General features: G+C 49.8%; 1 protein-coding gene across 1 annotated transcript in view; it reads right to left on the reverse strand.

The window, feature by feature from the left end:
- myo1d (myosin 1D) overlaps positions 1-12320 on the reverse strand; it is a 259403-nt gene that overhangs the window by 148739 nt on the left and 98344 nt on the right. The gene's annotated exons all lie outside the window — the stretch shown is intronic.

Raw genomic sequence — 12320 nt, forward strand, 5'->3', positions numbered from 1 at the left:
AAGGAGCTGCGGACACAACCAGGATGACGACAGCAACCGTGGAAGAGCCGCCATCCAACCCAGCCCACAGACGTCCCCAAGAAAGTGGAGCAGGGGACCACGAAGGAGACACTGACGAAGAGGAGATCAACCTTTGACGGCCTCCACCCCGGCACTGCAGACCACGGCAGACCAAACCCATCACCTACAGATGGGAACCAAAGCCCCGACCATCAAGATGGATTCCGATGATAAGCTTGTCATCCGGTGAGAGAGAGCGTCCTACTGACTAGCCACTACACCGGCGGGCCCTCGCCCTCCATCAAGTGGTACCGCAATGACGAGGAGAGGACAGCGAAACCAGCACAACACATTCAAAAACGCCCTGACCACCATGTCTCTGGGCCTGATGGGGGCCAAGCGTGAGCACAGTGGCGGATGTGTGGTGGTGATGGAGAACAACGCAGGCTCCAGGAAAAGAGTCTGCAAGACCACTATAGTTGACTGCTACAGGTGACCCTTGACAGGGAATGAACGGCGACCAGTGAATATTCCCGACTGCATCGTCAAGAAGAGACACATCAGAGACCTGTGGACCAAGAGACTTCTGAACGCCACATTGTCCACATTATTATGTATTTATTTAAATTTTACTGTGTTACTGTATTACATCACATTTGAATTACTTAGGTTACAAAATTGTATTGTCAGACAAGAAAGAATCAGTTGTTTTATTCTCTCATAGAAGAGGACATGTAACGTTGTTTTGCACCTGTATGGTGAACAGTTGATGCACTAGAATTACATACAGAAGCGATGCATAAGACGTTTTATCTCCTCATTTATAGAGAAGAAATGGAGAAAATTGCCTGATTCTAAGTAAAGACCAACTAAACTGAGGCAATCACAGATGAAAGTGACACTCAAACTCAGGTTAAATACAACTGAATCCTAAGTAATTTCATCAAGAATCATTATAAATTGTGCATATATATAATTTTGAACAGTTTCCCACAATCAATCATGTTAGTTTTATTAACCACCAGGTTAACGGTTGTTAAAATGTTTTTGTACACATTAGCCTTATGTGTAAATCCTATTCCTAATAATTATGCACACAATTTTGTTTTTTCACCCTGTGCACTCTGACCACACAGAGACAGTGCATGTATTTAATTGGTTTATTATGCCTGTATGTACAACCATCACATTAGCTCCCCTGAGTCACGACATGAACGACTGAAGGTATGCCAAGATATTTGCACAGCTATAACTTCTAATGATTATGTTAATTGTTGTTTGATATCAGAGTTGAGGACCACTCATTGATATAGGTATTTTGAGCGATTAATAAAAGAAAAGGGTGATATCTATTCCCACATCTGATATCAAAATAACACAGACCGCAGTCCAGTCGATCATGTCATGAATCATGTATGTAAATAATTCTATTTTAAACTGTTATGCCAACAACCAGATCACATTGGCCAAAATTTTCATTAGTTTAATTGTTTTCCATTTTCACTTTTACCTGTTCCAAACAATCCTGGTATATTATACATTAATCTCACCCACATTATAACAGAGAAAAGTGAGTATTGTGGTATAATATATTGTCCTCATGTAAATATACTCCCCTCCCCTGTGTCCCCATTACCTGTGCCCCCCCCTCTCTGTGGAATAAGACATTCCCCTCCCCTTTCTCTCCAAACCTGTACCCCCCCCCCATCTGACCTATCAAATGGGACCACAACCCCCCCTTTGTTACCTATATAGATCTCCTCCCGAGATCTATCGGGGGGTTCTTACCTGGGTCATTTCAGCTGATCACCTGGGGGAAGCCCTCAGCCATTCTCTCTATGTAATTCTATCTGTTTGGTTAATAAACCCTTGTTATTATCCAAGCCTCGGTTGACTGAGAACATTCTTCATCAGGATATCTACAAATATCCCACAATATTCACTTAAGTATATATAGAGCGCAAGGTGCGCGCAGCAGTAGTTCAGTACCTTACCCCACCTTCACCACGAGTCAACGTGCAGTGAAGTGAGCAACCTTGCGTCTAACAGAGCGTTGAGAACCACGTGCGAATAGAATAGTAAAGTGTCAGAGTTTAATGCAGTAACGTCGAGTTCGACCTAATCTAATGTGAAGTAAATAGTCGTTCATTTATTGTATATCGTGCGGCCACAGTTCGTTCGTGTGTAGCATTACCCAGCGGTTCGTCGTGTCTTTAGCTAGTGTACTTAGCCAGGGTGTGTGGCCTAAATACGTCGCCCACACCCGAGGAGTCCTAGGCGGAGAACCGTTGGACATGTACACAGGAGAATCGGCGTCGGCGATTGCAGAACCATTACTGGTTGGATTATATTGATTTGGAACGTGGTACCCGGAGAAGAGCATCGTTGATTTCCACTATCGTTTGGGATTCAACCTCGTGAGGATTACAACTCGGGCTGGCCTCGTGGACGGAGGCTGGCTAACTGTCATCAATGCTATCGAGCATTTGGATTACAATTATTGCTTTGCTGCTGATCAAGGGAGTTTACAAGGACCGACTCCTGTACCTGGAGTCTCTTTATTCCTCATTGAATCAGACGGAGTACCCGAACATTCCTCTACCCTCCAGGCCTTACACCCCCGGAGGGAACCCATTGTCTCCAGGCGGTACCAGTGTTGCCCTATATAGTTGCTACTATACGACAGGTGGTGTCAACTTAGACCCATCGTAGGATTCCTGCTATTCTTAGTGACTCATGCTATTGACTGACTTTACGTATATTCTTCGCCATACAAGCGCGACCCTAATTCTCATTCTGTAACCTAATGTTGCATAATAATAATAAAATACCCTCAAATACTATTTCTTTGTCAATGCCGTGTTCTTGTGGGTGTTCACCATCTATATTTGATGTACTGTCTGGCCAGTAATTAAAGTACATAACTAGCAGTGGTTTAATCTATCACAATCTTTAATACAGTCAGGGTTTTGTAACCCCTCAGTTACAATTGGTCCTTTGAGCCGGAGGGTATCAGTGTAATATTTAATATAATATTAATATTGACATGGCCAGCGGTGAACACTCTCCAAGCGGCTCCCCTAAGCTAGAACGCCCGCAGCGCAAACGTCAGCTACCTCCATATCTGGAGGACTTCGCTTTCGTTCTACCCCCTAGCTTATCTAAACAGACGTTAAATACAGATAAATCGGATAGTTTAAGCATGTCCAATCCTATCGACTTGGCGACCCTGCCAGTAGAGACCCCAGTGGGTTCAAACGAAACTGACTTAGCCCACGGGGGGGACCAAGTGGGACATGACGTGACTATACCTCCAGACAGCGTCACCGGGATAGACCCCGGAGCGCTCCAGGATAAAGAAAGCGCTCCAGGGATAGAACCCGACACACAACCAAGAGAAGAGTACCGCGCCCAGGAGATAGACCTCGGAGCGCGCCAGGAGAACAGATCTCCAACAAGCCCTGTCAGCACCCGATCACCTCCGTCAGTGTCATCCCCCAGCGAGGCGGACCAGAGACTGGCGCAAGCCTTGATCGCCACGCTGACAGCCTCAACCGAAAGAGACCGACTTCAAGCAAAGACGCTTAGTGAGCGCGAACACTCTGCCATGGAGAGAGAGCGCCTCCACGCGCAACTCCAAGCGCAAGCCCTTAGTGAGCGCGAACACTCTGCAGCGGAACGAGAGCGCCTCCGGGCGCAACAATTAAGTGAGCGCGAACACTCTGCCGTGGAACGAGAGCGCCTCCAGGCTCAACAAATGAGCGAGCGCGAACAACGAGAGCGCCTCCAGGCGCAACAATTAAGCGAGCGCGAACACTCTGCAGCGGAACGAGAGCGCCTTCACGCGCAACTCCTAGCGCAAGCCCTTAGTGAGCGCGAACACTCTGCAACTGAACGAGAGCGCCTCCAGGCGCAACAAAGGAGTGAGGACGACCGCATCCGACTGGAGGAGAGGCGCCTTCAGACGGAAGAGAACATCGAACGAGACCGCGCCAATGCACAGCGCGACGCCGCCAATGCGCAGCGCGAAGCAGAGCGTGACCGGCTGCAGGCGCAGATGATAGAACAATTGATCGCCAGGGCGACACCCCCTCTCTCCGCACGGAGCTCCCGGAGATCATCACGACAAGGGTCTAGGGCACCTTCCCCTACCCGACGAAGCTACCCGGGACCCGGCCAACAGGAGGAACCTGTCTACGTCTCCGAGCCCCCTCCCCGACCGGTCCATACGAGACCCAGCCAACGGGAAGAACCGGCCTACGTCGCAGAGAGACTAACTAGAAGACTCCAGGACCTAGAAGAGGAAGAGGAGGAATATCAAGCCCACCAGCACGAACATACTTTGGACCAGGAGGCCCAGTACAGCCCCGACTTCAGCCCCGAGTCACTGCACTACAAACCCCCGACCCAACTCAAGGGTGAGTTTGACGTACAGTCAGCACCGAGGAACAGCACCTGGGGACCCGGCCTCTGGTACCCACCAAGTACTAACCCACGACCACACGTACGGGGAGACTCGCCCAAGAGGCCTCTTCCCCTACGCTCACCAATGTACCAGCCATCCATGGCATTGTACCTTGGCACACCGACGTTCCCAGACTTTACGCGCGAGGACAGAGCACAGTACACGGAATTACGCATGTGTTTGGAGACTATGATGTTCGATGTCCACGACGAGTCGTACAAATATGCCATCCTCCTCAAGCATCTCAAGGTGCCCAGAGCGCATAACATAGCGCTGGCATATTCCAACTCAAGCACCCCATACTCCGCAGCTCTGGTGGCCCTCGACCAGCGTTATGGACGCATATGGGATTACGTGATCCAAGAAATACGGGATATCGACCGCCTCCCCCCAGCCAAAGACAATAGAGCACTGGATGACCTCTCTATCAAGGTACAATCCCTCGTGGGGATGCTGGGGTCCCAAAAGGAGAAGGGGAGATATGAACTGTATGCAAATTCTAATGTGGAGCGAATACTGAAGAAGCTCCCTCCAGCCCGCCAAGAGCGTTTTCGGCGGCAGAGAGACCACCGTGATCCCAACGGCCCAGAGCCATCCCTCCTAGACCTGGCCGCTTTCCTCGCAAGGGAAGTTAGCAGCCTACGACTGGACACATTCGTGTGGAGTGGATCTAGCCCAAGAGATGGACCTCGGAGGTCCAACGATAACCGCCGGTCAGTGACAGTTATGCACCAGGCCGAGTCAGTGCCGCAGCACAAGAACCACAGCACCCCCCAGACCAAGGGGAAGTGGAAGATTGTATGCCAGTACTGTGAAAAGGAACATTGGCTGTCTCAATGTGACACCTTCAAGAAGCTGACCGCTGACGAGGTGAGTCAGTGGATCAAAGCCAACCGCCGCTGCTTCCGCTGCGCGCGCAGCCATATGGCAGCTGAGTGCCGCCTAAAGAAAAGATGCAGCAAGTGCGACGGCGCCCACTTGGAGGTCCTACACGACAGCAACAAGAAGAAACCCGTACCCCCAAGCAGCTCGAGAGTGAACGTCATGTACATAGACCCTGCGAAGAGCGGGAGCTCCCGAGTGCTCTTGAAGGTGGTCCGAGTGCTCTTAAGCTACGAGGACAAGGTCATGGACACTTACGCCGTCCTAGACGATGGGTCAGAAAAGACTCTCCTCCTCGCATCCGCCGCAGGGGAGCGAAGAAACAATGACAATCCGTACCATTAGAAGAGACCTGAAGACCATAAAGGGTGAAAATGTCTCCTTCACGATAGCAGCGGTCGGGCAGCCCGAGAAGCAGTATAGCATCACTAACGCCTTCACCAGCCACAACATAGGCCTGTCACAGTACACCTACCCCATCCCAAAGCTGATGGAGAAATACGCGCACCTACGTCAACTACCTATACCGCTCATCGACGACGCCACCCCGACCCTGCTCATAGGATCCGACCACGCACACCTCATCGTCCCAACGGACCGGGTCGACATCGGGCCCAGAGGCTGTCCAGCAGCGGTCGAGACCCGCCTGGGTTGGACACTACAAGGCCCCCTCTCCGGGTCTTCCAACCGACAGACAGCCACTCGCTGTCTCTACACGAGGATAAACAAAGAAGACACCACCCTCTTGCAGCACGTCGAGAGGCTATGGACATTAGACGCGATGCCCTTTAATAATGAAAAGAAACTCGTTCGCTCAAAGGAAGACACTTATGCCATAGCCCTCTTCGAGCAGAAGACAAAGAGAGTCGAGGTCAACGGAGTGATGAGATACGCAACTCCACTCCTGAGGCGAGAGGGTATGCCCACCCTCCACGCCTCAAGAGAAGCGACAGAGCGATATCTACTGAACACCGAGCGGCGTCTAGCCAAAGACCCCACTCAAGCCACTGTGTACCGCGCTGAGATCGACAAGCTGATCACAGCGGGACACATAAAGAAAATTGACATTCAAGAGGCCGACCAGACGATTGAATCCTGGTACGTGCCCCACCACAAGGTCCACCACAACGGCAAGGATCGCATTGTATTCAACTGCAGCTACCAGATCGGACTACAGAATCTGAATAAAGAACTCTTGCCCGGCCCGACACTCGGCCCCTCTCTCCTCGGCGTACTAATACGTTTCCGCCAAGACAAGGTGGCCATCAGCGGCGACATCAAAGGGATGTTCCTGCAGGTGCGACTAGTGGAGGAGGACAAGCCCTTGCTGCGGTTCCTATGGAGAGAGAGGATCAAAGATGAGCAACCATCCATCTACCAATGGGAGGTCCTCCCCTTCGGCACCACATGCAGCCCATGCTGTGCTACGTTCGCACTTCAAAAACATGCGACAGAAGACCCTGAAGCTGACGAGGAGGTCAGACAAAGTGTAGAGAGGAGTTTCTACGTGGACAACTGTCTGCAAAGCGTCTCGACGCCAGAAGAAGCCGAAGCCCTCCTGCTCAAGCTCCGCGCCTCACTGATCAAAGGCGGCTTTGATCTCCGGCAGTGGGCCAGCAGTGACAAGTACTTCGCAGCCTCTCCCCAGAGACAAAGGCAGCAAGCAGCGAGACCTGGATGGCGACCACCCCAGGTGAAGCACAGGAAATGACATTGGGCCTAGTCTGGCGCTTCAAAACAGACTCGCTCCATTACAAATACACACCCCTGACCACGGAGCAGGGAAGGTCGACCCCTCTACCGACCACCAGACGGAGCGTATACAGAACACTCGCAAGTCAATACGACCCGCTGGGGTGTATCCTACCTTACACCACTCGGGCGAAAATGATTGTACGAGAGCTGTGGGACAAGGAACAGGGCTGGGACGACCCCATACCCGACCACCTAGCTTCCACCTGGAGAGAGTGGGAGAGAGAACTCAGCTCGCTCCAAAATGTGAACATACGCCGAAGCTACTTCCCACCCACAGTGCGGCTGGAGACGTGCCAGATGGACCTGCACGTCTTCAGTGATGCCTCGGAAGTGGCCTACGGCTCGGTGGCCTACTTGCGGGCCCGAGAGGAGGGAGGAGAAATACACACAGCCTTCATCCTGGCTCGCTCAAGGATAGCCCCCCGCAAGCAACAATCGATCCCGCGTCTAGAGCTCTGCGCAGCTCTGGTAGGCGCGCAACTCGCCACGTTAATCCAACGTGAACTCACCATCCCGGTGCAAAGAACAATCTTGTGGTCAGACTCCATGACCGTACTCACATGGATCCAGTCCGATTCTTGTAGATACAAGGTCTTCGTGGGAGTCAGAATCACAGAGATTCAAGACCTGGTAGGATCAGCGTGCTGGAGGTACGTGGACACGAAACAGAACCCAGCCGATGTCATCACACGGGGGATGTCCCTAGATGACCTCACACGTCCCAATATCTATAGTGACGGTCCTGAGTTCCTCAAGCTCCCGGAGGAGGAGTGGCCTACACCCACCCCACGGGAGGCTAGTCAAGAGGAGGCAGAGATCAAGAAATCTATGTTCTGTGGGTTGACGCACATCCCAGTCCCCACTGACCCTAACATAGACGACTGCCTCACCTTTGAGAGTGCGCAGCTAAAAACATTCCTGTGGCACCACCCTGAGGTTCCCCCCACTACAGACATTGACGCATCGAACTACGCCGAGGCAGAACTCCTTCTGCTACAGCGAGCCCAAAGAGACTCGTTCCCCGACGAGCTAGACTGCCTGCAGGGAACAAAGCCAATCCCGTCAGACAGCAGACTGCTCCACTTGGCCCCTGAGCGCGACACCCATGGCCTCATCAGGGTGGGTGGTCGTCTGAGACGGGCCCCGGACTTAACGGATGACGTCAAGTTTCCTATAGTCCTCAACAGCCGACACAAGGTCACTGAGCTCATCATAAAGAAATACGACGAGGATGTGCACCACGCTGGGGCAGAGAGAGTCTTCGCTGAGATCCGACGTCGCTATTGGATACTGAACGGAAGAGAAGCAGTACGTTGCTTCCAGCGGATCTGTCTAGACTGTCGCAAGTGGCGAGCACAACGCCCTCGAGTACGTCTCAAGTGATGTAGCAGATGTCGACCCAGTCACCCCCAACACTCTCTTGATGGGGCGGCTGGACCCTGCGCTTCCACAGACGGTGTACAGACCTGAAGAAGCGAACGGCCGAAGAATGTGGAGGTACAGTCAAATATTGGCTGACAAGTTTTGGAACAGTTTCCTCCTCCACTACCTACCGTCTCTCCAAACCCGTCAGAAATGGGTAAAGGACAGAGACAACTTACAAGTGGACACAGTCGTTATGATCATAGACCAGTCACTACCCCAAGCTATGTGGCCGGCCGGCCGCGTAAGCAAAGTGATCACTGGTGCCGACGGAAAGGTCAGAGCGGCAGAAGTTATTGTCCAGGGGCGGACCTACACCCGACCCGTGGCGAGGCTGATAGAGTTGCCGAGGCTCCCTGACTCCCCTGATGACGATCATGACCCACTGACTTTGTAGATTGCCCTACTCCCCACAACAGACATTGAGCAGTTGACTGGACTATTAATCTGTCTCCTTTAACTAATTAGGTGCGGACTAATTAGGAGGCGGCTGTTGTGAAGGGCCAGATTAAACTGAGAATCTACCTTTATTGTTTGATATACTTTGTATATTATTTATATATATACACGGAATATCCCTTTACATGCGTTCAAACCAGAGTAATATTCGCTCTCCTTATTGGACAGCGCCCCCAGGCGCCAGCGCGCAGGCCCCCAACGGCAGGTTCAAAGACAAGTTCAGGCATGTCAGGACATGCCCGGAGACAGCGTATTGATACCAGACAAAGACTGCGGTTTGGGACTAGATATTCACTTAAGTATATATAGAGCGCAAGGTGCGCACAGCAGTAGTTCAGTACCTTACCCCACCTTCACCACGAGTCAACGTGCAGTGAAGTGAGCAACCTTGCGTCTAACAGAGTGTTGAGAACCACGTGCGAATAGAATAGTAAAGTGTCAGAGTTTAATGCAGTAACGTCGAGTTCGACCTAATCTAATGTGAAGTAAATAGTCGTTCATTTATTGTATATCGTGCGGCCACAGTTCGTTCGTGTGTAGCATTACCCAGCGGTTCGTCGTGTCTTTAGCTAGTGTACTTAGCCAGGGTGTGTGGCCTAAATACGTCGCCCACACCCGAGGAGTCCTAGGCGGAGAACCGTTGGACATGTACACAGGAGAATCGGCGTCGGCGATTGCAGAACCATTACTGGTTGGATTATATTGATTTGGAACGTGGTACCCGGAGAAGAGCATCGTTGATTTCCACTATCGTTTGGGATTCAACCTCGTGAGGATTACAACTCGGGCTGGCCTCGTGGACGGAGGCTGGCTAACTGTCATCAATGCTATCGAGCATTTGGATTACAATTATTGCTTTGCTGCTGATCAAGGGAGTTTACAAGGACCGACTCCTGTACCTGGAGTCTCTTTATTCCTCATTGAATCAGACGGAGTACCCGAACATTCCTCTACCCTCCAGGCCTTACACCCCCGGAGGGAACCCATTGTCTCCAGGCGGTACCAGTGTTGCCCTATATAGTTGCTACTATACGACAGGTGGTGTCAACTTAGACCCATCGTAGGATTCCTGCTATTCTTAGTGACTCATGCTATTGACTGACTTTACGTATATTCTTCGCCATACAAGCGCGACCCTAATTCTCATTCTGTAACCTAATGTTGCATAATAATAATAAAATACCCTCAAATACTATTTCTTTGTCAATGCCGTGTTCTTGTGGGTGTTCACCATCTATATTTGATGTACTGTCTGGCCAGTAATTAAAGTACATAACTAGCAGTGGTTTAATCTATCACAATCTTTAATACAGTCAGGGTTTTGTAACCCCTCAGTTACACCTTCCATGGTGACAATACAGAAGGTTAACCCTTTCATTGCCACACAACAAATGGTTAACCCTTTCACTACGACACTACAGAAGGTTAACCCTTTCACTACCATTTAACCCTTTCGGTTAACCGTCTGTAGTGTGGTAGTGAAAGGTTAACCTTCTGTAGTGTGGTAGTGAAAGGGTTAAATATACCTTAGCTTTGATCTTGGGACATTACATTACATTACAGATACAGAATACCTTGTTAGTAGCAAAACTGATATTGCCTCTGAAGTTTCCTCTGGTGATATCATTCCATCTGATCCTATTCTAATGTTAGTTGTTGTAAAGATTAGCATGTCCCTCACTGCAAATAAGCCACAGTAAAGAAATCAGCAGCAACAGGGTGGATTGATGTGCAAAGTCAACAAGTGGTCATGAGGACAACAAGTGCACCTTGACCCATTTGCACTCCGTTTGAAATCAGTAAAGTGGACTCCGGTGACCTTTTCATTGTGGAAAACCCTCCCACCTTTATCTCCGCCCTACATTTCACTTTCACGAAAAGCCTTTGTTATTTCTGTTATTAATGCAAGGCGATCTCATTCAATATTTATCTAATCGCACTCAGCACATTCTTCTGCAAGACTGTAGTCCTGAAACAGCATTGTTCCTTTAAGCATTATGGAAGCATTTCTGCCAAGTCTAACAGAAACAGTCAAGTCAAGTCAAGTCAAGAGTTTTATTTGTCACGGCATACAAGTATACAATGAAATGCGGGTGGTCTTGCCCGCAACGATGTGCAATACAGTAGTAACAACATATAATAGAATCCAATAAAACAACATTGTGCAATAAACAGTAACATAGTATGGCATATCGGTATTTGTACATAAGTTATTTACAGAGCATGGATGACATGCTAGGTCCTGTGGTAGTGCATACACTGTTAGCTACGGATGAGGCACTGTGTCTTTCTGTACATTGCTATTTTATACAGTCTCAGGTTATACTATACTATTTTTAGAGTGACCTTTCCTTAGTGGCCATAAGTGTGGGCGTGTGCAGCATGAGTGTGTGCTTGCTCATGTTAAAGTGGCTGCTAGTGTGTGAGCGTGTACAGTGTGTGTATCGTGTGTGTGCTCATGTGTGCTTGAGTGTGGAGAGATCAGTGTTCAAGGCTCTGATGGCCTGGGGGAAGAAGCTGAGCCGAAGCCTCTCTGTCCTAGTAGCTGGGGTTCGCAGGCGTCTGCCTGACCTCAGCAGGCAGAACAGGCTGTTGTTGGGGTGGTGTGGGTCTTTCATTATTCTGCAGGCTCTGGATTTGCACCTCTTGTTGTATAGAACCTGCAGGGGTGGTAGTGCAATACCCGTGGTACGCTCGGCTGAGCGCACCACTCTCTGTAGGGCCTTCTTGTCCTGTGCCGTGCTGTTTCCATACCAGGCAGTGATGTTTCCAGTCAAGATGCTCTCTACAGCTCCGGAGTAGAAGGACTGGAGTATCTTCCCAGATACTCTGAACTTCCTTAACTGTCTCAGGTGGTATACATGTTTATTACTGGTAATACCACCTCATGTTCACCATATTATCTGGATGGTATTATCTACTGTATCTGTGTTACTCAGTCTCAAATCCACCCTGATAAAAACCCATCGCTTTGTATACAATAATCATGGCGTGTGACTGTGTGTATGTGCATCTTTCAGACACATATTGCTTGTGATGTAAGCCTGTGTTTGCTTTTTTGTGTTTGTTTGTTATTCTACTAGTGACATGGGGGGGGGGGGGATTACAATAGGCTGCTGATTTTGTCCTTTGTCGAATATGATTAATTTGTACACAACCTTCCCCATCTCTGGAGCCCCCCACAGGGGTCTGACCCGCACTTTAGTACCCAATAAAAGTCAGTACAATAAAGGAATAATGGCAATTAATGTTTCATCGTTGGCCAGACATAATAACCAATACTGCAACATTTTGGCAAAACTGTCTGAAGCACCCAGTCAAGCCTGAAATGAACTGC

The sequence above is a fragment of the Notolepis coatsorum genome (assembly GCF_963971535.1).
Source record: "Notolepis coatsorum genome assembly, chromosome: 10".
NCBI lineage: Eukaryota > Metazoa > Chordata > Actinopteri > Aulopiformes > Paralepididae > Notolepis > Notolepis coatsorum.